The sequence below is a fragment of the Rhinoraja longicauda genome, chromosome 13, assembly GCF_053455715.1.
Source record: "Rhinoraja longicauda isolate Sanriku21f chromosome 13, sRhiLon1.1, whole genome shotgun sequence".
NCBI lineage: Eukaryota > Metazoa > Chordata > Chondrichthyes > Rajiformes > Arhynchobatidae > Rhinoraja > Rhinoraja longicauda.
In genome coordinates, this window is record NC_135965.1 from 14,524,978 (window position 1) to 14,548,654 (window position 23,677).

The 23,677-nt window shown below is 42.5% G+C and overlaps 1 protein-coding gene and 1 long non-coding RNA gene across 2 annotated transcripts in view; one reads left to right on the forward strand and one right to left on the reverse strand.

Annotated features, from left to right (window-relative positions):
• Nucleotides 1-23,677, reverse strand: part of LOC144599474 (sodium/hydrogen exchanger 9-like) — a 411,061-nt gene that overhangs the window by 14,685 nt on the left and 372,699 nt on the right. The gene's annotated exons all lie outside the window — the stretch shown is intronic.
• LOC144599476 (uncharacterized) lies at nt 1,548-22,744 on the forward strand. Its single transcript, XR_013548009.1, has 3 exons — nt 1,548-1,769; nt 10,994-11,102; nt 22,524-22,744. It is a non-coding gene; the product is annotated as an uncharacterized LOC144599476 (long non-coding RNA).

A 23,677-nucleotide genomic window follows, 5' to 3' on the forward strand; every position in this document is an offset into this window, starting at 1 on the left:
GTGTAAAATAGAATGGTTGTGACCATAGATTTATACAGCATGGAAACAGGACCTTGGGTCCAACTCGTCCGTGCTGACCAAGATGTCCCTTCTGCCCGCATTTGGCCCATATCGCTCTGAACCTTTCCTATTCATTTACCTGTCCAATTATCTTTAAAATGCTATTATAGTACCTGCCTCAACTACCTCCTCTGGCAGCTCATTCCAGATACTCACCATTCTCTGAATGAAAATGCTGTCCTTCACGTTCTTATTGAATTTTGCCCCTATCACTTTAAACCTGTGTCCTCTGGTTCTTGATTCCCCTACGCTGGTAAATCATTGTGCATTAACCCTATATATTGCACTGATGATTTTATACACCTCTATATGATCACCTCTCAAACTCCTGCAATCCAAGGGATAAAGTCATAGCTTGCCCAACCCTTCCTGATAGCTCAGGCCCTCGATAATGCTCTGGCATTATCTATGTAAATCTCCTCTGCACAACTTCTAGCTTAATGACATCTTCTGATAGCAGGATGACCAAAACTGAACACAATACTCCCAATGCGACCTCGCCAACGTCTCGTTGGACTGTAACGTAACATCCCAACTATCAAACTCAATACCCTCACTGATGTAGACCAATGTATCAAAATCTTTGTTACCACGAAGGTAGACACAAAATGCTGGAGTAACTCAGCGGGACAGGCAGCATCTCTGGAGAGAAGGAATGGGTGACATTTCGGGTCGAGACCCTTCTTCAGTCCCTTCTTTGTTATCACCCTACCTACCTGTGCTGCCACTTTCAGGGAACTATGTACCTGTACATCTAGATCCCTCTGCTCTCCAATATTCCCCAGGGCCCTAAACAACAATCCCCATGGCCCTTAGACCAGAACTGATCCAAGGCAGATACTCAGGTCTTGAGAGGCTGAGGGTGAACCACTCAAGTTCTAACTCAACCTGCTTGAGCTTCCCCGAGGCATTGTGAAAGCATTATGAAAGCAGAATATGGCTGGGATCAATATTGTCCCTAACTAAAGCCTTTCTTGACTCAGCTAAATACAATATTGCTTTGCCAATGCAGGAGAAATAGTCTCTGGAGTTAATCCTTTGTTTTATGTAATAAAGAGCAAAGCACAAAAAAAAATCAGATTTGGCTCTTTCTACAAAATGCAGCATCTCCTGGAAATATTATTCATCAGAATTATTTCACTCTCTGGAAACTTGATCTTTTTGTAAAGGAAGGATCACACTTTGACAATAGTGTGACGATTTCAACAAGTGTGGCCAGTAATTGGGGGGAAAAACTGAGCGTTAGTCCAACATGGAGTTCAATGTCACAGTGTGACATGCTTAATTTAACAAGGCTTCTTTGCACATCATGCACTGTTTAAATGATCTTAGGAGCAGAAGCAAGTGGGATCATGCAGCAACCCAGACCTTGGGCTGCCCCACCAGTCGGCAGGGTTAAATTTAGCTCTGTGCTCTCAGTGGGGTTTTCATTCAACATATGACGTATTGCTGACTCAGATTGTAATGCCCTGGCTGTTCCACAAAGGCAGACATTTACAACGCACTTAAAATTCAGTAAGGTTTCAACCCTTGCTGGACCGACATTAAAGAGACTTGACCATAGCAGGAACGTTGATAGTGCCAATATTTACAGTTTGTGTTGTGGAATAGCTGACAAATTGGAATATCAAAGGAAGTGGAACTCATCCAGAGCACGATGGAGTTGGCAGACCCAAGAGAAACTGTTCATATTTTATTTTCATAGGCTGGTAAGTAGAGTTCTGTTTTTGCAAGCAACATCCAAGTGAGAATTAAATAAGGTTATTAAAGAATATATTGAAAAATACGGCAGCAGTTTTTTTGAAACAAAATGTTAATACAGATCACTTGAAACTTTATTTAAAATTGCTTTGCAATGGTTATATCTCCAGCAGGGCCGTCTTAACGCATGGGCCTGATGGGCACTTGCCCGGGGCCCCACGAGCATAGGGGCCCCATGCTGATCTGTGTATGTTAAGTGACTTGCAATAAATAAATACTACTTTAAAAATGTAGGTTCTATAAGTGCTTTTTTCGCAACATTTTCGGTCCCTAAGTGTTTTTCACAACATTACCATCCCTAAGTGCTTCTCACAGCGATCTGTTTCGCAACAATTAGCTCCCTAAGTGCTTTGCTTTTCCATCCCTAAGTGCTTCTCACAGTGATCTGTAAGTGCTTTTCGCAACAATGTAGCACCCTAAGTCCATCGCTAAGTGCTTTTCGGTAAGTGCTTTTCGCCGGCACGACAGGAGGGGGCTGGTAGGGAAAGGGGGGTGGGGGAGAGTTTACCATTGACATTTTTATTCCTGTGAGTAGTTGTCGTAGGGGCCCCAGTACACTGCTTTGCCCGGGGCCCATAATGCTGTAAAGACGGCCCTGATCTCCAGTGCAGTTCACAGGAGCTGATCTTGTAAGAATGTCCTCTCATACAATTATCATACTGCCAGCTGGAAAATCCTGTTTGCGTCTGATGCCTTTTTTGTCCTAAAGTTAAAATAGCTCCCCATCAACGAGTGAACAAAAAGAATTAGTGCAAACACATATCACTCCCCACTTTCATTTGTTATCAGATTCCACTCATTTGTTCTCCATTTATACAGCGTTGGTTACTATCTCTCACCTTCTCTCCCCATCTGACTCTTCCACCAATCACCCTTTCCTCACCTGGATCCATCTTATCGCTTGCCAGCTCTTGCTCTACCCATTGCCCCCAGCTATCAAAGATGGATACCGACCCGCAATGTCTGTCCATTCCCATCCACAGATGCTGCCTGACCCGCTGAGTTTCTCCAGCAGTTTGTTTTTTGCTTAAGATTCCAGCACCTTATGTCTGAAATTCTAAGAAGCTGAGAAAGTAATGGAAAAGTCAACTTCTCGTAAATTTATCATCATCACCATATCATATATATACAGCCGGAAACAGGCCTTTTCGGCCCTCCAAGTCCGTGCCGCCCAGCGATCCCCGTACATTAACACTATCCTACACGGACTCGGGACAATTTTTACATTTACCCAGCCAATTAACCTACATACCTGTACGTCTTTGGAGTGTGGGAGGAAACCGAAGATCTCGGAGAAAACCCACGCAGGTCACGGGGAGAACGTACAAACTCCTTACAGTGCAGCACCCGTAGTCAGGATCGAACCTGAGTCTCCGGTGCTGCATTCGCTGTAAACCAGCAACTCTACCGCTGCGCTACCGTGCCGCCCTCTTTAGACTTTTGAGATACAGCGCGGAAACAGACTTTAGACCCACCGACTTCACGCCGACCAGCGATCACCCCCATACAATAGCACTATCCTACACACTAGGGATAATTTGCAATTTTACCTAAGCCAATAAACCTACAAACTTGTACGTCTTTGGAGTGTGGGAGGAAACCGGAACACCCGGAGAAAACCCTTGCGGTCACAGGGAGAACGTACAAACTCTGTACAAACAGCACCCGTAGTCAGGATCGAACCCATGTCTCTGTCGCTGTAAGGCAGCAGCTCTTCCTGTGGCTAGTGGTGTGCCTCAGGGTTCGGGGCTGGGCCCGTTACTGTTTGTCATCCACATCAATGATTTGGATGAGAACATGCAGGGCAAGATTAGCAAGTTTGCTGATGATACAAAAGTGAGTAGTTTTGCAGATAGTGAAGATGGTTGTGTAAGATTGTAGCAGGATCAGGATCGATTGGACAGGTGGCTGAGGAATGGTTGATGGAATTTAATACAGAGAAGTGTGAGGTGTTGCATTTTGGGACGTCTAACAAGGGCAGGACATACACAATAAATGGTTGGCCTCTGTGGAGTGTTGTGGAGCAGAGAGATCTAGGAGTGCAGGTGCATGGTTCCTTGAAGTTCGAGTCGTAGGTAGATAAGGTGGTCAAAAAGGCTTTTAGCACATTGGCCTTCATCAGTCAGAGTATTGATTATAGAAGTTGGGAGGTCATGTTGCAGTTGTATAAGACATTGGTGAAATCGCATCTAGAATAATGTGTTCAGTTCTGGATACCATGTGAGAGGAAAGATATCGTCAAGCTTGAAAGGGTTCAGAAAAGATTTACGAGGATGTTGCCAGGACTAGAGGGTGTGAGCAAAAGGGAGAGGTTGAGTAGGCTGGGTCTCTATTCCTTGGAGAACAGGAGGATGAGGGGTGATCTTATAGAGGTGTACAAAATCATGAGAGGAATAGATCGGGTAGATGCACAGAGTCTCTTGCCTAGAGTAGGGGAATCGAGGACCAGAGAACATTGGTTCAAGGTGACGGGGAAAAGATTTAATAGGAATCCGAGGGGTAACGTTTTCACACAAAGGGTGGTGGGTGTATGTAACAAGCTGCTAGAGGAGGTAGTTGACGCTGGGACTATCCCATCGTTTAAGAAACAGTTAGACAGGTACATGGATAGGACAGTTTTGGAGGGATATGGACCAAGCACAGGCAGGCGGAACTAGTGCAGCTGGGACATGTTGGCCGGTGTGGGCAAGTTATCCCGAAGGACCTGTTTCCACACTGTGTCACACTATGACTCTACCACTGCGCCTCTTGTGCTCGCTTCAGCAACATTTGGCCACATGATGGGAGGTGGTGTAATGAGACCCACAAAAGACTGGTCCCATATAATCCAGGGTATATATTGTCCTCCACACTCAAGAAGGGTTCCCACCCGAAGCTTCATCTATTCCTTTTCTCCAGAGATGCTGCCTGACCCGCTGAGTTACTCCAGCACTTTGTGTCTTTCAACCCTAAACAGTGCTGCCAATGTCCTAATTGACAATAGGTCTTCTTCACCCACACCTGGTTCCTGCTGACCCTCATTCATTCCATTATGGTTCAACTCAGTTAAAAAAAATCTCACTCCTGCTTTCAAACCTTTTCATTGCTGTCCACCTCTGCAATCTCTACCTGTCAGCAGCTCTCAGAGATTCTCACTCCTTCAGTTCTCTTGAGCAACCAAATTTATATTATATCACCACTGATAGTTCTAAGTACATCTGCCAATAGCCAGGGGCCTGGAATTCATTCCCATCCATTGTTCCTTAATACCAGATTTTCAGTCAGAATTATTTGGTATCAAGTAGTACTCAAAGAAAGAGACTTTGGATTATAGTTATTGATCTTTATTAATCTTTAACTGGGGCATTTTTACACGACCATTGTAATTTAAAAAAAAGTAATTTCTATGTAAAAATGATCCTTATGTAAATAAAACACTTAAATACACTTTAGTTTAGTTTAAGTATAGCCAGGAAACAGGCCCTTTGGCCCACTGAGTCCACGCTGAGCAGCGATCCCCAGACACTAACACTATCCTACACACACACGAGGGACAAATTACAATTTTTATCGAAGCCAATTAACCTACAAACCTGTAGGTCTTTGTAGTGTAGGATGAAACCGGAGCACTCGGAGAAAACCCACATGGTCACGGGGAGAACGTACAAACTCCGTACAGACAGCACCTGTAGTCAGGATCGAATCAGGGGCTTAGGCGCTGTCAGGCAGCAACTCTTTCACTGAGCCACTGTGCCACGCCACGGGACCGATAATATAATAGTTATTATATTTTCAATACAGGATCTGACAGCACAGATAAAAATTGAGTAGTGACTTCCAGAAACTCGTGATAATTTCAGTAGAAAACCCGAGAGCGTGAACATGTAGATTTTGTATTAGTCTTCAACTCTGTGTTTCTTTGATCATGCTGTGGGACATGCACTCCACCATCTTCTTAAACAGCATCATCTCAAATTCTGTCCAGGAAAGCCTTTGAAGCACAATTCTACGACTTGAGCAAGACTCTATATGAATAAAAGTTATTGCTGTCATGCTGATAGGGGATTTAATGAAGAAGGATGGCAGGAAACTTATGGAGCACAGTTTAGCTTAGTTTAGTGATACTGCGTGGAAACAGGGCCTTTGGGCCACCGAGTCCAAGCTGACCAGTGATCACCCATACACTAGTTCTATCCTACACACCAGGGACAGTTTACAGAAGCCATTTAACCTACGTACCTGTACATCTTTTGAATGTGGGAGGAAACTGGAACACCCAGAGAAAACCCACGCAGTCACAGGGAGAACGTACAAACTCTGTACAGATAGCACCCTTACTCTGTACGGCAGCAACTCTACCGCTGCACCACTGTTCCACCGCTAGACACCACTATTTGGCTGATGCGTCATTTCTGTTTTGTGAATTGTACATTTTGCAGAATTGACTTTGATAAACTCTGAACAAAAACAAATTTCTCCACCGTGGCTATTGAAATAACATTCGCTTTTAAAATTGTGTTAAAAATTAAACTTAGTTTTTCAAATTTATCATTGAACTTCAATTTAGACCATAAGATATAGGAGCGGAATGAGGCCATTTCGCCCATCGTCTGTTCTGCCATTCGATCATGGCTGATCTATTTTTTCCTCTCAACCCTATCCTCCTGACTTCTCCCCGTAACCTTTGATACCCTTCCTAATCAAGAACCTATCAATCTCTGATTTGAAAATGGCCAATGCCTTGGCCTCCACCACCGTCTGTGACAATGAATTCCACAGATTCACCACCCTCTGGCTGAAGAAATTCCTCCTTGTCTTCATTCTAAATTTAACTCAAACCAGTAAGAGATAGTTCTGCCAATAATTTGTTTGATGCCACACTGTCAAAGTGGAGATCTAATAGTGGGGAATAAAAGGCATTTTTTTGACACTATCTGCTGAAAGCCTTGCGGATCTCAGCACAGTAATCAATCTATTTCTCATCAAATGTCAACTTTCGGTTTCATCGTCTTCAAAATCATTTTACCAATTTAAAAAAAGAAATGAAGTTATTCTTTCACAAATAGAGAGGAAAGCAGATGCTGTGATCTCTTACATTCAAAGGCTGCGGATGAAACACCAGGCTGACTTGCTTGGAGGGATGAAAGACACAAAATACACTCCGCTTTTGACTCCCAGAGCTACAATCACTTTCCATCATTTAATGTCAAAGCCCAAAGAGATCATGGCAATCCAAGTTATTTCGAAAACTCGATCTCCAGCAAAGTGTTACTGTAAAATAGAAATTATTTAGAAAATAGGAAATTGGCTTATTTGTAGAGCAGTAATGAAAGGGTGCATGTGTATCTGGGTGACCTTGCCATTCAGTCAGCACAGTCCCCAGGCGAGTTTTTAATTTCGTCATTGTGACTCCAGGTCAGCAGTGAAAAGTTTAACCACACACTGCAATCACTTCTCCGATCTGAAGGAAAGGTGTTGTGGTTAATCCTTGCCTAGGTTCAAAGTGAGAGATTAAGTATTTAACTGTGCAGTTATATTTATCAAACGCCTACAATTTATTTTTTGGTGCAGAGTTTCCTTCTCCTCGTTGGACAAACATGCCAATGTCATTGAAATTGTTCCTGGGATTCGGCCTTAGTCACTATGTAAATGTGAGCTGGAACTAACATCCCTACAGTGAATGGTAGAACTTTGGGGAGTGTTGTAGAGCAGAGGGTTCTCGGAGTATCAGTACATTGTTCCTTGATGGTGGCATTACAGGTAGATAGGATGGTCAAAAAGGGTTTTGGCACATTGGCCTTCATCAGTCAGTATTAAGTATAGTCATAGAGTGATACAGTGTGGAAACAGGCCCTTCAGCCCAACTTGCCCACACCAACCAACATGTCCCAGCCACCACAGTCCCACCTGCCCGCATTTGGTCCATATCCCTCCAAGCCTGTCCTATCCATGTAACCAGCTGGGAAGTCATGTTGCAGTTGAACATTGGTGAGGCCGCATTTAGAGTATTGTGTTCAGTTCTGCACACCATGTAAAATGAAAGATGTTGTCAAGTTGGAAAGGGTACAGAGAAGGTTTACGAGGATGCTGCCGGACTCGAGGGACTGAGCTATAGGGAGAGGTTGAGCAGGCTGGGACTTTATTCCTTGGAGCGCAGGACGATGAGGGGTAATCTCATAGAAGTGTATAAAATCACGAGAGGAATAGATCAGGTAGTCTCTTGCATAGAGTAGGGGAATCAAGAACCAGAGGACATAGGTTTAAGGTGAATGGGGAAAGATTTAATAGGAATCTGGGGGGGTAACTTTTTTGCACAAAAGGTGGTGGGTGTATGGAACAAGTAGGTAATTGAGGCAGGGACTATCGTAATGTTTAAGAGACATTTAGACAGATACATGGATAGGACATGTTTGGAGGGATATGGGCCAAACGCAGGTAAGTGGGACTAGTATTGATGGGACATATTGGTTGGTGTGGGCAAGTTGGGCGAAGGACCTGTTTCCACACTATGTATGCAGGAAATGTGAAAATAGACTCCTGCAGTCACAAATTGTCAGATGTTATCATATCATATCATATATATACAGCCGGAAACAGGCCTTTTCGGCCCTCCAAGTCCGTGCCGCCCAGTGATCCCCGTACATTAACACTATCCTATACCCACTAGGGACAATTTTTACATTTACATTTACCCAGCCAATTAACCTACATACCTGTACGTCTTTGGCCTGAGCCTTGTCAAACTTTCCACATCCTGCAGAAGGAGAACTCTTTTGTACATCAACACGGTTGGCCCAGACCCTTTGGTTCCTTTCCTTGTGCACAAGAGAGTTTCACTCAAAGAATGATACATAGACTGAAGCAATGGTTTCCAATTTTTGGCTTGCAGCTGCAAGCTATCCAGTCAACAGATAGCTGCAGCCTAATGCAAAATATCTTCCAAGTGGATAAATGAACAGTACATTGCACATGTATTCCATGGACTTCTAATGATATCTTCATTGTGCACTATTTGTTAGAAACTGTTTTCCAATCCACATTACATACACCTTTCACCAAATGCATGATTTTTCTTTCTCAGACACTCATGACACAATCTACCTGCATTAATTCCCCTTTTTTAAGCTTTTGTCCCATGCGGCACCACATGTACTTCTGACTGTTGACCCTACAAGGTTCATTGCTGCCTCTGGATAGCTCCAAAGCTTAGCTAATCTCCACATACATTTCTCCAGTTAACTCAATTTCTGTGAACTCTTCAGGCTTGGCCTACAATTTCTGATAAAGGAGTGCTTCAAATGTGTAAATTGTTATTATCTGCTGACAGCTTACCTCCAAGGAGAAAATTAAGGATCATTCTTGTTCTTGGAAGCACATCAAAAATTGATACCAGAGAACATAGTGGTAGAGTTGTGGCCTGACAGAGCCAGAGACCTGGGTCCCATCTTGACCACGGGTGCTGTCTGTACGGAGTTTGTACCTTCTCCCCATGACCACGTGGGTTTTCTCCGGGTGCTCTGGTTTCCTTCCACATTCCAAAGACGTGCGGGTTTGTAGGTTAATTAGCTTTTGTAAATTGTCCCCAGTATGTAGGATAGAACAAGTGTACGGGTGATCACTGGTCAGTGCAGATTCGGTGGGCTGAAGGTCAGTTTTCAAGCTGTATCTCAAACTAAACTGCACTGTTTTGTTTGCAGGCAGATTGCAATCCAGCAAAATGCATTGGCCAGGGTCTCAGTGGATGGGTTGATGGTCAATCGTGTTATATCCAATTAATATTATATCCAATTAATATATCCAATTAATTAATCCAATTAATCTTTACATTCACATTCTCCGGTTTATCTGCCGCAGAAGCCCAATGTACAGTACAAACTCTTCCTTCCCATTTCTCTATTTCTACAAGCCTGGAAATCCATTGGCACAGGTGCTTCACGTTCCTCTCTGCAAACACTCTCTAAGCTTACTGTCTCTCAGCCTACACTCACACATTATCCCAATTGGGAGGGATTTCACCCAGGGAATGGCTTTTGATCAGGCATGAGATGTAAATTTCATAGCTTCATCAGCCAGCACTCTGACCTAATGAGTCTTTAGTGAAAAAATAATTAGCATTTCAAACCAACTTAGGTCCTTCATTAAAAGTAATGTTTAAGTATTGAGATAATATTTTTCTTATTTAAGATTACTTCAGACAGATTTTCTTTAACTTTCTGCACACACGCACTGTTGCAACAGCACATGGCCAATATTCACAAGATATAAATCACTTCAAAAAAAATTGGTCATTGTCACTATTACATATTGCATAAACAGTGCAACTTAGGACATGGGCATTCAGCCTATGATGTCTGTGCCTGATTCTATCCCCTCAATTATTTCGCCATCTACTTTAGTTTATTGTCATGTGTACCGAGATACAGTGAAAGCTTTTGCTGCGTGCTAACCATTCAGCGGAAAGACCATACATGATTGCAATGGAGATATCCACAGTGTACAGATACATAATAAAGTGAACAACGTGAATAACGTTTAGTGCAAGTTAAAGTCCAATTAATTCCGATCAAAGATAGTTCAATGGTCTCCAATGAGGTAGATAGTAGCTTAGGACTGCTCTCTAGTTGTTTGTTGGTAGGATGGTTCAGTTGCCTGAAAACAGCTGAGAAGAAACTGACCCTCAATGTGGAGGTGTGCGTTTTCATTATCTATACTTTTTGTCCGATGGGAGAGGGGAGAAGAGGGAGTGACCAGGGTGCGACTCGTCCTTGATTATTCTGGTGTCCTTGCCGTGGCAGTGTGCAGTGTAAATGGAGTCTATGGAAAAGAGGTTGGTTTGTGTGATGGTTTGGGCTGCATCCACAATTCACTGCAATTTCTTGTGGTCTTGGATGGAGCTGTTCCCAAACTATGCTGTGATGCATCCCAATAAAATTATTTCTATGGTGCATCTTTAGAAGTTGGTGAGAGTTGTTGGGGACATGCCGAACTTACTAAGCCTTCTAAGGAAGTGGAGGCATTGGTGTGCTTTCTTGGCCATTGCTTCAATATAGGTGGTCCAGGGCAAGTTGTTGGTGATATTTACTCCTAGGAATTTTAAGCTTTCAACCATCTCTACTTCGGCACCAACAATGCAAACTGGGGTATGTGCACCGCTTTGCTTCCTGGTCGTTCACTATCTCCTTTGTCTTCCAAGGTATGTTTCGAAGAAATGGGAGTGGCCCATGTTCCCCTGAGCCACACTGCGGACATTTATTACGGTCGGAGGGTGGTGCTGCTTGATCGAGGGCTTAGTTTTACAGATGGTGAGTGCAAGATCCATTCTCTCAAACGTACATCAATTCAGTACACTAATCTACATTGCACACTGTCTGCAGTACATTTATGGACATGTGGTTAGTTAATGAATCAAGCTGCTTGGAGTGTCAACTCATTGCTACTTGTCACGGACAAATCCCACCAATCTATCTCGGTTATTTCCCACTTGGGAGCTTACAATGATCCAGCTTAACATCACTATCCCTCAGCAATTTATTTCACTGCATGTTCCAACACTTTTTGTGGTATCAGAGTCATACACAGGAAAAATGTTTAACCAACCGTTAAACCGATTTTCTTTCTCTCGACTGCATTTTATCTGGCATGCTCTTTATTTTGAAAATATATCTGTATTTTTATTATTGATGTTCCTACAAATTCCTTTAATTATGCATGGATCCCTTTTAATTATACATCTTGTATCTAAGCATTTTGATTTCCCCCTTTAACTTAGTATCACTTGTAACCTCGCATCTCGTAACAAAGCACATTTTCAATGTTCCCAATGTTGGGCGAGTCCAGAACCAGGGGTCACAGTCTTAGAATAAAGAGGAGGCCATTTAAAACTAGGTGAGAAGGAACTTTTTCACCCAGAGAGTTGTGAATTTGTGGAATTCTCTGCCACAGAGGGCAGTGGAGGCCAAATCACTGGATGAATTTAAGAGAGAGTTGGATAGAGTTCTGGGGGCTAGTGGAAAGAAGGGATATGGGGAGAAGTTGGGCACAGGTTGCTGATTGTGGATGATCAGCCATGATCACAATGAATGGTGGTGCTGGCTCGAAGGGCCAAATGGCCTCCTCCTGAATCTATTTTCTATGTTTCTATGTTTCTATGTTTTAAGATGTAGTCAGAATGACAGATCTTGAGAAATATTTCTGAATGGCTGAAAAAAATTATTTAGACAATCATTTAACATGAAGAAAATCATTTACAACCACCAAGTCTTGGGATCAACTGCTGTGTTATTTTCCCTCTTAACTTGTATGGTTAAAAATGTCAACAGAAGAAACATTAACAATAATCACTTCTGGATGTACCATTAACACCCCTCTTCCATTCTCCTCCCCAATGTTTCCTGTGAAATGTCAGTTTGTACAAGGAACCACACTGTTCCTCCCTTGCTGCTCACGATGTGTTCCTCAGATGGGGGGGATAGTGGGGTCAAAGCTTAAGTTGTGTAGCAATAAGACCTGCCTTTCGTTGGTGTGAGAGGACAGGGGCTTGCACCAGATTCCTATCCTGGATGCTTCTTTTAAGTGGACTGGGGACATATATCTGTGTGTGTTCGGACCCCAAGATGTAGAAGACTGTGAGTTAATGCTAAGTGAGACACCAGAGTGTTCAACATATGTGCCATTTCTCTCTTTAAAAATTTGCAATATTGTTCACAATTTCTTGTTAGTTTAGTTTAGAGATACAGCATGGAAACAGGCCCTTTAGCTCATCTAGTCCATGCCGACCATCCATCACCCATTTACACTAGTTCAATGCCATCCCACTTTCTCATCCACGCCCTACACAGCAGGGGCAATTAACCTGAAAACCCGCACATCTTTGGGATATGGGAGTAAACTGGAACCACCCAGTCTCTGGAGCGGTCACAGGGAGAACATGCAAACTCCACACAGACAACACCTGAGGTCAGGATCGAGCTCGGGTCTCTGGCGCTACAAGGTGGCAGCTCTATCAGCTGTGCCACTGTGCCATCCCAATACATCTACAATTAAAGAACGTTACCTTCACTTTCTTTTATCTTACGTCAAAGCAAAAACATCTTTGCTTCAATCTTGCCATCCCTTACAAATATAGGGCAGGAAGCAGACAATATTCTTTCCCCACCTACACCATCTGCCCAACACCTACAGAGATCTCCCACTGGATCCCTGATCGCCTCCTCCCACTCTTCCAATTGACCCAACACCGCTCCCATATCCGGTTCAACTCTTTCTTTCTCATAATTTTCCATAATGTGAAACCCTTTGTTGTCTCCACTTATTCCCACCCAGCCTTAGGGGGAATATTTCAACCGTTCCCTCCCTAACCTGCCTACCTAACTCCATCTGCAAATCAACCCCTTCTCATCTGCATTCACCTATCAATTGCCCGCTCTTGCCTCACCTCTCCCCTCACCTCTTTATATTAACTCTCTCTCCTTTAATCCTTCAGGCCAGATGAAGGGTTGCGGCAATTTTTGCACCATTTTGCTGTTTTGCATTGGTTGTTGTATTTATCATCGCATCTATCGTTCACATGTATACTGTATATTCTATGAGGTTCATGTTAGCAACAGATTTCATTGCACCCTGGTGCATACGACAATAAACTAATATGAATCTGAATCAACCCAAATGTCAACTGTTCATTTCCTTCCATTATACTGTCTAACCAACTGAGTTCCTCCAGTGTCTGCAGTCTCGTGTGTCTCAATTGAGCACACTGTGCCTATTCTTGGAAAGGGCAAACCAATTAGTTCATTTACGAGCTCATAGTACGAGCGACTGGGATGTTGTAGCCATGACTGAAACCTGGTTAACGGACGGGCTGAACTGACAGCTCAATGTTCTGGGGTACAGGAGCTTCAGGTGAGACAGGGGTGAGGGAAAAAGAGGAGGGGGGGGTTGCATTGTTGGTTAAGGAAGATGTCACGGCAGTGATCAGAGGTGACATTACAGATGGTTCGTCTAGTGAGGCTATATGGGTGGAGCTGAGGAACAAGAAAGGGATGGTCACCTTGTTGGGGGTGTATGACAGACCCCCGAATAGTCAATGGGAATTAGAAGAACAAATATGCCAGGAGATTGCAGACAGCTGCAGGTCAAATAACGTTGTTGTAGTAAGGTATTTAAACTTTCTAAATATAGACTGGGAAAATCATAGTGTGAAGGGTTTAAATGTGGTGCAATTCCTCAAAAGTGTTCAGGAGAGTTTTCTTAAGCAGTATGTAGAGGCTCCCACACGTGAGAGGGCAACGCTGGATCTAGTATTGGGAAATTGGGAAGGGCAAGTTAATGAAGTGTTTGTGGAGGAGCCTTTTGGGACCAGTGACCACAGTTCGATTAGGAGAGGGTCCATGCATTAAAATGCTCAACTGGGGTAAGGCCAACTATGAGGGTATGAGAGAAGGTCTCGCTCAAGTTGACTGGAGCTGGTTATTTGAGGGGAAAGGAACATCAGCCAAGTGCAATGTTTTAAAAAGTGTGCTGACAGAAGCTCAGGATATGTACATCCCTGTTAGAGTGAAGGGAAAAGCAGGCAAACATAAGGAAGCTTGGCTGACGAGGGCAATTGAGGTGTTGGTCAAAAACGAGAAGGATGCATGAGACAGGTATAGGCAGCTGGGATCAAGTGCATCCCTGGAGGAGTTTCAGGAACTAAGAAGTAAACTGAAAAAGGAGATCAGAAGGGCAAAAAGGGGCCAGGAGATAGGTCTAGCAGGTAGCATTAAGGACAATCCCAAAAGATTTTATAAATACATAAGGGGGGAAAGGGTAACTAGAGAGTGAGTGGGACCTCTCAGGAATCAAAGCGGTCACCTCTGTGTGGAGCCACAGGAGATGGGCAAGCGACTAAATGGGTATTTCTCCTCTATTTAATGAGGAGAAAGACAGTTGGACAGAGGAACTTGGGGGAGTCACTGGAAGTGTCTTGAGAGCAGTCAGTGTTACGTCAAAGAAGTACTGAAGGTACGGTCATGTATGAAGGTAGACAAATCTCCAGGGCCTGATCAGATATATCCAAGGACATTGCGTGAAACTAGAGAGGAAATTGCGGGAGCCCTGGTTGACATTTACGAGTCGTCCTTAAATACAGGACAGGTGGCGGAAGACTGGAGGGTGGTAAATGTTGTGCCTCTTTTCAAGATGGGCTGCAGGGAAAATGCTGGGAACTAGAGGCCGGTCGGCTTAACATCTGTAGTTGGAAAGTTACTACAGATGTTAGAGAGTATTTTGAGGGATAGGTTATACTGGCATTTGGATGGGCAAGGGCGGATCAGTGATAGTCAACATGGTTTTGTACGTGGGAGGCCAAAACATTTTTTTTTTTTCTTCAAAAAAATCAAGACGTGACCAAAAAGGTCGATGAGGGCAGAGCTGTAGATGTTGTGTACATGGATTTCAGTAAGGTATTTGACAAGGTTCCATGTGGTAGGTTGCTCTGGAAGGTTAGATCGCATGGGATCCAAGGAGAGATAGCTGAATGGATAGCAAATTGGCTCCATGGAAGGAAGTAGAGGGTGATGGTGGAAGGTTGCTTATCGGACTGGAGGCCTGTCACTAGTGGTGTGCCTCAGGGTTCGGTGTTGGGCCCGTTACTGTTATCAATGATTTGGATGAGAACATACACAGCAAGATTAGCAAGTTTGCTGATGATATAAAAGTTAGTGGTTTTGCAGATAGCGAAGATGGTTGTGAAAGATTGCAGCAGGATCTGGATCGATTGGCCTGGTGGGCGGAGGAATGATTGATGCAATTTAATACAGACAAGTGTGAGGTGTTGCATTTTGGGACATCAAACAAGGGCAGGACCTACACAGTAAATGGTAGGCCTCTGGGTAGTGTTGTAGAGCAGAGGGATCTAGGAGTACATGGTTCCTTGAAGGTCGAGTCGCAGGTAGATAAGGTGGTCAAAAAGGCTTTTGGCACTTTGGCCTTCATCAGTCCGAGTGTTGAGTATAGAAGTTGGGAGGTCATGTTGCAGTTGCATAAGACGTTGGTGAGACCGCATTTAGAATATAGTGTTCAGTTCTGGGCACCATGTTATGGGAAAGTTATCGCCAAGCTTGAAAGGGTTCAGAAAAGATTTACGAGGATGTTGCCAGGACTAAAGGGTGTAAGCCATAGGGAGAGGTTGAGTAGGCTGGGTCTCTATTCCATGGAGCGCAGGAGGATGAGGGATGATCTTCTCGAGGTGTACAAAATCATGAGAGGAATAGATCGGGTAGATGCACAGAGTCTCTTGCCCAGAGTAGGGGAATCGAGGACCAGAGGACATAGGTTCAAGGTGAAGGAGAAAAGATTTAATAGGAATCCTAGTGTTAACTTTTTCACACAAAGGGTGGTGGGTGTATGGAACAAGCTGCCAGAGGAGGTAATTGAGGCTGGGACTATCCCATCGTTTAAGAAACAGTTAGACAGATAGGACAGGTTTGGAGGGATATGGACCAGGCGCAGGCAAGTGGGACTAGCTGGGACATTGTGGCTGGTGTGGGCAAGTTGGGCCGAAGGGCCTGTTTCCACACTGTATCACTCTATTACTCTATTTTTTCACAATCGCCTGCCATGGCACCTTTGAAGATACTGTGCAAAAAGTCACTGTATGAAAGTAAACGACAGATTTTTAACAATAACCAGCTATTTTCAAATCACAGTCCAAGGACACGCTGTATTTGGACATAAAGACTGAGATATAACCAAGACAAAAAGGAGGATTAACATTTTTGGTGTTTGGGTGACAATAAACAATTCTGAGCTGGCAATTCCCTCTGTAACAGCATTGGTTTTATCATTAAATATCTGCATCAGTATTGGGAGAGAATATTCATGTAGGTCATGATGATAAACTCTGATATTTTGAGTGTAGTACATGGCAATTCTCGATGTTGGATTCATGATGGGGAATATATTTGCCATCTAAAGTCAATCACAGTTGCTGCAGGAATTATTGGGTGTCAGAGCAGAAGAGGAACTAGAGAGCATCACAAAATCCAATGGAGACATTTGGTGGTCAAGTAGCATCTGTGACCAGAAAGGAATGGTCGACCTTTCGGGTCAAAATCATGCATCAGAACTGAAAGGGGGGAGGGGAAATGGCTTGAGGGGGAATGGTGAGACAGGGGCCAAGAGGTGTTTGGTGGCGGATGATGGATAGATGGAGCCATGTAGGGGAGAGGGTGGGGTGGAATTGAGAGACAGAGGCAGATAGATGATAGATAGCGCAGACGTAAAAAGTATGGGTTGATGTAGGCCGGTGGGGAGCAGGTGGACAGTGGCATCAAGGATCCCAGTGTTGGAATCTGATAAGAAGGTGATAACAGGAACCTGTAGAATAGACATTAATGGCAAATGGAACCAGAACCTTATGATAAGGTGGTGGTTAGGGTGGGGGTGGGGGGCTGAGGGGACCAGCTGGATTAGTCTTACATAGAGCCAGCACCCACTATGGAGTGAACAGTCTCCTTCCGTTCAGGAACTTGCGATTCCTTATCTGATCATGTAAATGAAAAGAAGGTGGAAAGTTTTGGGGAGAAGAGAAGGAGGGTGAAATGACCACCTAAATCAGATGAATATTGCAGCCATATTTGTATGAACACTTCAATATGGTGGATAATTTGGAGAACCAAGAACAAACATAATTGCATCTTATTTTATCAAGGGTTGTTGATTATTCGTACAGATCTTTTAACGTCAGAGCAGAATCCAGCATTGTTACCTCATCAATTATATAATGTATTCTACTCTGCAGGGTGAACCACTGTTATGTTTACGCTGCTCAAGGCTACAGCTAACAAAAATAAACCACACTTCAATTCATGATTGGTGCACATGAAATACCATGCCCGACAGACTCGTGGAGATCATGTATGCTAAAACAGCTGCTATCTGAGGCCACTTAATCTAGTGAACTGATTAATTTAATTAATATTATTACCACAGTTTATTAAATTAATACAGATTTAACTATATTGTTTGCACCTATTTCTCATTAATTTTCCAATTTCATCTGTAGCATGGAAACAGGTCCTATACAGCATGGAAACAGGTCCTTAGACCCCAGACCTCTCCTAATCCTAGATTCCATTTATATTCTGCTTGGGTAGTTTATGATCACCTTTTGAAGATAATGTGCAACTCAGCATGAAAATAAAAGAAAGATTTTTTAACAATAACTATAGATTTTTTAAGTCACAGTCCAAGGACACTGTGTTAGATGTGGACATAAGGACTGAGATATAACCAAGACAAAAAGGATGATTCATGTTTTTGGTGTATGGATGACGATAAACAATTCTGAGCTGGCGATTCCTTCTATAACAGCATTGGTTTGTATCAGTATTGGGAGAGGATATTCATGTAGGTCATGATGATAAACTGATATTTTGAGTGTAATACATGGCAATTCTCGATGTTGGATTCATAATGGGGAATATATCTGCCGTCTAAAGTCAATCACAGTTGCTGCGGGAATAACTGGGTGGCAGAATAGATGAGAAACTAGAGAGCACCCAAACATCCAATGGAGAAATTTGGTGTCAAGTAGCATCTGTGGTTGGAAAGGAATGGTTGATGTTTTGAGTCAAAATCCTGCATCAGAACTGGAAGTGGGCCAGAGGAGAAGGGGAGAGAAAGGGAATGGTGAGACAGGGGCCCAGAGGTGATTGGTGTATAGAAGAGGATGGAGGATGATGGGTAAATTGAGCCATGTAGGGGTGAGGGTGAGGTGGAATTGGGAGACCAAAGCAGATAGATGATAGATAGTAAAAAGGATGGGTTGATGGAGGCAGATGGGGAAGAGGGTGTAGACAATGACATAAAGGCTCCCAGTGTTGGAAACTGATAAGAAGGTGATAGGCAGGGTAGAGATGAATGGCAAATGGAACCAGAACCAGATGATAAGCTGGATGGTAAGGGAATCAGCTACTGTAGGTTAGTCTTACAAAGAGCCAGCACCCACAATGGAGAGAATAGTCTCCTTCTGTTCAGGAAACTTGTGACTTGTATCTTAAATTAACAAGGGATGGTGATTATTACTACCAATTGTATTGTGCATATTTCAACATTAGAACAGCATGCAGCACTTTTACCTAATCAATTATACAATATTTTATGTAGTACGTCTACTGTGCAAGATGAACCACTCTTATATTTAGGCTGCTCAAGGCTACAGCTAATATAAATAAATCACATTTCAATTCATGAATGGTGCACATGAAATACCATGTCTGATATACTAGTAGATATTATGTGTGCATAAAACAGCTGCTCCCTGAGGTCGCTTAGTCCAATGAACATTAATTTAATTAACATTATCATCTTGGTTTATTAAATTCATACAGAATTAACTATATTGTTTGCACCTTTGTCTCATTCATTTTCTAATTTCATATAGAGCTATACAGAATGGAAACAGGTCTTATGACCCCAGCCTCCCTGCTGATTATCACACCTATCTGGCCCAAACATTAGGAGGTATCACAAAATGCTGGAGTAACTCAGCAGGTCAGGCAGCATCTCTGAAAAGAAGGAATGGGTGTCAAGAAGGGTCTCGACCCGAAACGTCACCCATTCCTTCTCTCCAGTGATGCTGCCTGACCTGCTGAGTTACTCCAGCATTTTGTGATACCTTCGATTTGTACCAGCATCTGCAGTTATTTTCCTACACAACTGGTACAAACATTAAATTCTCAATTTTTAGGTAACTAAACCAATCTTCCCCCCTCTTCTTGCTCCCCTCTTCCCCCTTTCTTGGGTCCCACCTGGACTTACAGCTGCTTCTCGCCTCCCCCTCCCCCCCCCCCCCCTCCCCCTCCTCTCCACCAGGTTTACAATTCTTTAATCCATTTGTCTCAGATCTGTCTTTTCATCTCTGGCTTTTGTCCAACCATTTGTCTGTCAAAATCTCCCCTCTCCTGTATCCACCTATTACTTGTCCTGCACCATCTCTCTTCCAGCTTCCTTTCCCCCTCCCACCACCAGCAGACTGAAGATGGATTCCGACCCGAAACGTCACCAATCCAGACGTTCTCCAGAGATGCTGCCTGACCCCCTGAGTTACTCCAGCACTTCGTGTGTGTTTTAAAAAAAAAATCCTACATTAATTCATTTTTTAAAATTTCTCCCCACATTCTCATTAACTTACACCAGATTCGACCACTCATCGACACATTGGGGACAATTCGCAGTAGCCAATTGATTTGCTAATCTACGCATCTTTAAAAATCTCTGAGGAAACCCACGTGGTGAGAGGGAGAACGTGCAAACTCCTCAAAGACAGCGCCCACAGTCAGGATGGAATCTGTCTCTCTGGCAATGTGAGGCAGTAGTTCTGCCAGTTGTCTTATATGCAAATGTTAAAATTTAGAGCACTTTGCACACAATGATCATCAAGCACTTTCCAGGGCTCTTAAATAAATTCAGCATTTGTTTTCCGTCGTAGGTCTTTCATAAATCTGTACTGGTGTCAATTTATTGTCCTTACCTTTGTTTCAATTATTTCCATCACAATAGAATTCAATTTGTATCCTGCTGTAAACTTGACTGTCCCTTCACTCTGAATAATGGGCCAGATCTCAATTCCTTGTGAAAGATAGTTTCATTCGGTATTTAATAAGCTGCAAAAAATTCCATCTATAACTCCCCCTATTCCCTACTGGTAGTTGTTAAGTATTTTTGGATTCATTCCATACAATTCTGCTACCTTATGAACATTCTTGTACCGCAGGTTCCTACAAACTGCCATTTCATGAGAATTTGCTCCAAATCTAAAGACTTAACTTCCACTCAGAAGTGTTTCCACAGCAAAAGCTGTGGCAGAGAATGAAATGCTTGGTATTTTGCTTTCCTCTCTCACTGCCTCACTTCTAATGCCTGTGGGCCTCGTTAATGTTTAATGAGGTTCGTTTTATTCAAGCTCCATCTCACCAGGAAACCCTAGAAATAATAGTCAGGTGCTTTGGTTGGAAGCAACGGTGATTCCCATGCACGACTCTGTCAAAACATCATTGCTTTTTAAATAGAATTTATTTAAACAGGCAAAGTAAAGTAACTTTTCTAAAAAAAAGACAGCCAAAATGAAACATTCTATTTCAAACAACTATGCTCAACACTTGATTTCTAAGATGCAGTACGTGTATTTTCAAAGCAGCTGAGAATGGTTAGTCGAAAGAGCCTTGAAGCACAAATGATTGCATTCCATGAATAGCCTGAAGGGAAGGGCACAGCATGCAAGAATCCCTCCAAAATATTAGTTCAATGTCCAGTGCCAGATTTTTTCTGTCTATAACGTTCAGATAGTGCAAAAATCTCCCCAGCTTTTGTATTGGAATTGTGGGTTCGTGGGGAAATTGGACAGGGAAGTTAAGGGAAGTCAATATTGATCATGATGGAATTGAATGGTAGAGCAAGCTTGAACAGCCTAAGGGCCACTCCTGCTGCAATTTCCTTTTTTTTTAAAAAGTGGAAACCTTCGACAAATTATTCAATTTGTAATGAAATGGGCTAGGCTTGTTTGATATTAGGTTTATTATTACCAGAGGTTTTTGATATTAGTTGAGAAGGTAGGATGTGCATTATACTAAAAAAAAACCCTGCCCATCCAGATCAAAAATTGAGTCCATGTTAGGTTTGTTAAGGATCAATCGCACTCCATCGTTCTCTCTTCTCTTAAATCCCACTCCATGGTTCTCTACTCTTCATGTAATCATCTGGTTCCCTTTTGAAGCCTTCTATAAGATCTATTTCCACTCCCAGGTCTACCGTGTTTCCTAAATCCTAACCACTCACTGAAGTATCAAGCTTTTGTCCACATTCTCCATTGACAGATCTATAGCTTCTGTTCACAAACCCATAAGCAGCTGGAAACAATGCGTAGATGTTGGTTTATACTGAAGGTAAACACAAAATGCTGGAGTAACTCAGCGAGTCAGGCAGCATCCCTGGAGAAAAAGCATAGGGGATGTTTCGGGCCAGAACTCTTCTTCAGACTGGTCAGAATGATCTAAAGGAGATTCAGATCATTTATCTATTCTTTTTCTCCAGAGATGCTGCCTGACTGACCCACTGCGTTACTCCAGCATTTTGTGTCTAGCAACTGGAAACAATTTCTTCTTATTTAATCAAAAGCTTTCATGATTTGCCTTTACCAAATCTCTTACCCCACCCTAATCTTAATAGAACAATTTTGTCTCTTCAGTTTATCCATTTTAACTGCAAGTTTTCAAACCTGGAACCACATTTAATCTCCAATATACCATCTTCCCATACAGTGCCGAGGATCTTACCCAAGTTATGCAGCCAAGTTAGATAAAGATTCAATGTACTCTATTTATTAAAGCTCATCTACCTATTAATATTTATTAAAAATGTTACTACTGAACCAAGAAAGTTTACAATTAGTTAAAAATTCTTACTGAAATATTTCAAAACTAGAAATAGAAAAATGCCAAATGTCACAATAGGACGAGCAAACAAAGTATATGGGTCTGTTTGAAATGATTGAAAGATACAACATGGAAATAGGACCTTCAGCCCACCAAGCCCATGCTAGTTCTATATTATCCCAACTTTCACATCCAGTCCTACACTGGGGACAATTTACAGATGCAAATGAACCTACATCAAGCGTCTTTGAGTGTTTGAAAAGCGCTATATAAATGTAATGCATTATTATTATTATTATTACATGTCTTTAGAGTGTTGGAGGAAACTGGAGCAACTAGACGAAACTCATGAGGTCACAGGGAGAACGTGCAAACTCCAGACAGACATCAACTGATGCGAGGATCAAACCCTGTTCTCAGTCGCTGTGAGGCAGCAGGTCTAACAGTTATATCGCTGTGCTGTCCAATGAAAACATCTATCACATGTTCTTTTACAGCTTGCAGTCTTTTGGAGTCTGGTGTCAAAAACAAGATGGAATGAACAATACACATGGGAGCAGATGTTGATTATAATGAGTCTGCCTGCCTTCATTAAATGATGATTCTGTCTATAAACATGTACTCTTGAAACTGGGTGTACACGGAATTTCAGCACTTTTAGTATTGTAGCGTTTAAAAAATCCAACTTTCCTTTGAAAAGCAAAGTGTTTTTCCACTTTGTTTTTATTCATAAAAACAATAGATAATTATTTTCCACATCATATTCCATCAGCCTCACCTGTATCCATTCATGTATATATGTATCCCTTTGAAACCTCTTTATCTCCACACCTTGTACTACTATCTAGATCCATATCAGCATAAATTAATAATTTATATTTGAACCACATCCAAATCAATGGTGCGGATTGAGAAAAGCTGAGACCTCAACATCCATCCCTGCAATACTCTGCTACTTACTATTCCTATCTCCAAAAGTGAAGCATCTATTCCTACTCTCAGCTTCCTGCCCATTAACCTTCAATCTTCATTGTGTAAGAAGGAACTACAGATGCTGGTTTAAACTGAAGATAGACAGAAAATGCTGGAGTAACTCAGCGGGTCTGGCAGCATCTCTGGAGAAAAGGATTAGGTAACGTTTCGGGTCAAGACCCTTCTACAGACTGAGAGGATCCTCATTCCCAAACTAATACTTTGCCCTGATTGCACGCATACTACTTTGTGCTATCTATTTGTCATCATTATTTTGTTTAATAATCTGCCGTGTGGTACAATGAGTACTGTGTTTACAGGCCTGTTATCCTACTGCAAGTAAGAATTTAATTGTTCCGTTGTTAATTATGTCAATATGATAATTAAACACTCTGAACTTCTATATCAAAGACTCTCTGATCATCCAAATTTAACAAACATCAGGTTGACACAAAAAGCTGGAGTAACTCAGCGGGTCAGACAGCTTCTCTGGA